Below are 3,826 nucleotides of genomic sequence, written 5' to 3'. Positions count from 1 at the left end.
CAGCTTCGAAAATACAAAACTTACCTAGCAACCGCTCTATGGAAATTTCTCAGCCTACCGCAAAGTAATTCAACAGAGCACAAGTTGAGTTGGGACATTTGACGTAATGCAGCCGAACATGTGGAGTGAAAAAACATACCGCCAAATTTTGACGGCCGAATTGTAAGCGATATTTAGAAAATATTTTGTGCGTATCAACATCGAGGTTGGACTTGATATTTTCAACTAAACTGAGCACTGAGTAGAAAGAATTTCAGTTGTTTATTTTTTCACTCTGAAAAAGTGACTAATGTTGAGGTACGAAATATCAGTGATCCAAATTTCTACTCATTCGGATATCATAACTTACTTACTTACTTATGCCAATTGCCCCTTGTGGAGGAGCGTAGGCCACTCACCAGGATTTTGATATACTGAAAGTAAATTTATTTGCTTATTATTAGAAATCATTCTTTTAAACGTCTTATTTAACAACGGAGCGGACAGAAAAATGTCATACATGGCATACTATTTTTACATAGCAACATGTTGATTAGAGTTAGTCATTTTTTTGAAGTTTTGGTTTCTTACTGGACAATATATCTTGTTATTTTAGGTAACTAATAAAGACCTTTCTTCATTGTTCCAAGACAGACGTGTGAACGTGTAAACATTACTCATTCATTTATATTGATATAATTTTCTTTCCTGAAATGTTATAAATTGTCAGCTTTCAGATACCAGTTTATTACTTGTTGAAAGTACAACCACAACATGTCAATATTACTATTTCAATCAGTAAATAATTAACATTAGTAATTAATAACTGTGATGATACAAATAAATATGAGTGTTATCTATTTAGTTTAAAAAAGTTTAATTTGCTCAGATATGGGTCCATTATACAGAAACTATTGGTAACTTGACTGTATAGCACATAACTTTTAGAAAAATTAAATCTGATAGATTACAAATATAGTTGTCTGAATAAAAATTATTTTGGTCTATCACTCTTTCTATATATATATTTCTCTCTTTCTGTAAACTTATGCTTATTATTTATTTTCATTCTTTCCTATGTTAATGTCAGTTATGCATAACATATGTAGAATAGTTTCATTTTGACTGTAAGCATATGAAATACCATTAGCTATTTAATTACGTGAATTTGGATTCTAGAGAGTTGTATCAAAAATACAATCAATCATCATATGGTAGCTTGTTTTTTTTCTTGTACTACAACCTTTGGTGTTGATTAGATATGTAAAAAGAAATGTATAGTATATAAATATCTCAAGATCACAGTATATATCTAGTATCTATGTTGATGTAACATTAATCAGTGAATAGCGTTGGGTTTTAATGTGAAAATCCCTTTTTAGTGTTACACCACATGCAATAATTCATTTGATATTAAAATGAAGAAAGGAATTTTCAGATTACACGTCATCTAATATAATATTTTCATCTAACGATCGTAGCACTGTCAAGATATCTGCTCTAATGATTAAGTGCATTGGTGTTTGTGTTACGAACCGTACAAAAAATGTAATTATTAATGAAGTATGATGTATTACAATACACGTATGTAACAATCAGTAGATAGTCATTTGGTTCAGTTATTCTAATATATCTTTAATGAATTAGTGTAGTATGTATCAATGCAAGAATTAGATCAGATTAATTTTGTGAAATAAAATGATGAAAGCGTTATCCATTGTACAAGGAACAATGTTTACCATAAGGTGTAGATTAAAAAGTTCGTCAATGTCCACTGGTTATTTCTTAAATTACTAGATCAGTTCTGTAATGGATCTAACTGACTTCTTGTTAAATTGAACTAAGTAATCACAAATCTTTCGGACAGCACACTTTAATTTGGATAGCTAGTCTCCCCATTTAAACATCAGTCAGTATACCATCTAGTCCAAGCCTTCTAAATGAGATCACGTCATTATTCCTTGTCTTCATGTGATTGCGGTAAATAGTAACGTAATTATTGGTAAAGATTGAACATTTTAAAACTGATGGGGAAATAAACATATTTTGTCCTGACTGATTCTTCTCACGTTGTGCTAGTGTATATTTTCTATGATATTATTTAGTGGAACGCCAATTATTAAATACTTTTTGTGACAAAATACTTAACAATAATGAAGTTAGTTTTTCACTTTCCAGTAAAAGAAACATTCATTAGATACCTTTGGGAGGAAAGGATTAAGTCTGCGCCGTGATTTCAGCAAGATACTTTTCAAGGCAATTTTCATGACTAATTGATGTAAATAACAATAATTTAGGGAAACCAAACAGAATCATACAACTAGTTTGTTCGTGTCTAGAATACACTAGGAGTCCACATTCATTAATAAATAGAAATCTATAGGATCTATAGGTCTTTGTTTAAAGATGACACATTTAGACCACTTAGCTGGAATCCGATCGTTCATATACTCAATTTCAGTTGACTTGTAGTATAGCAGTATAGATCATATTGCTGCTGGCCGGGTGATAAGCAAATAATATTTATTGGTTCAATGATTGCTCTACTCTTCAGACGAATACGCGATCATTCTATGTTCATTTAGAATAAAATTGGCTGAAAAATAAAGTAGTTATTTTTAGGTGAACCATAATCAAATATATCCGCAACTCCGCAATATTCGTCATCCGAACATCATGCCAAAGGATAATTCTTACTACAAAATCTACAAGTCTTGTGTCGAGAATGATGCATTTAAACCACTGGTTTAAAATCAAATGATCTACATTTTCAATTTCAAATAAATTTTAATGCAGCTCAACGCTAAAGAAATATCATCTATGAGTTACTGTCTACTAACTATATCAAGACAACAGATCATAACTTACAAAAAAAACGTTTCTATGCCTGTTACTAATGAGTTAATGACTATGAGTATATGTAGTTTTATTCACTTACATCAAAATCTCTTCATTGAATGTATTCATAGTTTACTACTAATATTATTATTAGCAGTAATACATTAGTTAAAGTATGTAATTTTTTAAAAATCTTAATAATTAAATACACCAATTTAGTACGAAGTTGAGCAACCATTCACCAATGTCTTCAGTGAGTTGATATCTCCCAAAAGACCTGGTTGAACTCCACTGATCACTGCTTCTCACTAGAACTCCAGGAAATACCTCATGGAGCCAGTCAATTTATTACTTGCGCGATGGTTACTTTTTTTTGCTTTCACCGATCTATCATATCATCACTACAAAATTAGTACTCTAGATTTGTCTTTATATTCTTCCTTTTTTTCAAATATCAAATAATCATTTATCTTGTAAGTAAATATCAAAAATGTATAAAATTCATAATTCACTTATGATTTAATTTTATCGTTTAAGGATCCCCATTGTATTAAATGACTAATATTTGAACAAAGAATATTCTTTTCGATCAATTCTCTTCAGTTACTACAATTATATAACCAAATTAATAATCCGAAAAAATGGCCTGGTTAAAGGCAAAGTACATCGTTTGAAGCATGTAGATTTAGGATTGTCAAACCAAATAGAATAAAATTATTAATGTTAATATGATATTATTATTATTATTGGTTAAACATCATTATCAATCTCCCCTATACATGATTCATCCACTTCTCATTGATCCCTCCTTAGTACGTCTTACTAATTTTTCACACAATCCAGTCTTCCTCTCTATTGAATTGTAATTGCACTACTATATCTCTCATCCTATCTGACCCATATTTATTCTGATCGCAGATCTTAAATTTGCATTTAACATATATACAGATCCAAGTTAACATTCTATATGAGTCATATCAACATTAATAATTTTATTCTATTTGGTTTG

The sequence above is a fragment of the Schistosoma mansoni genome, chromosome 4 (genome assembly GCF_000237925.1).
Source record: "Schistosoma mansoni strain Puerto Rico chromosome 4, complete genome".
Lineage (NCBI taxonomy): Eukaryota > Metazoa > Platyhelminthes > Trematoda > Strigeidida > Schistosomatidae > Schistosoma > Schistosoma mansoni.
The sequence above is the reverse complement of the archived record's forward strand: the minus strand, read 5'-3'. Positions refer to the sequence as shown.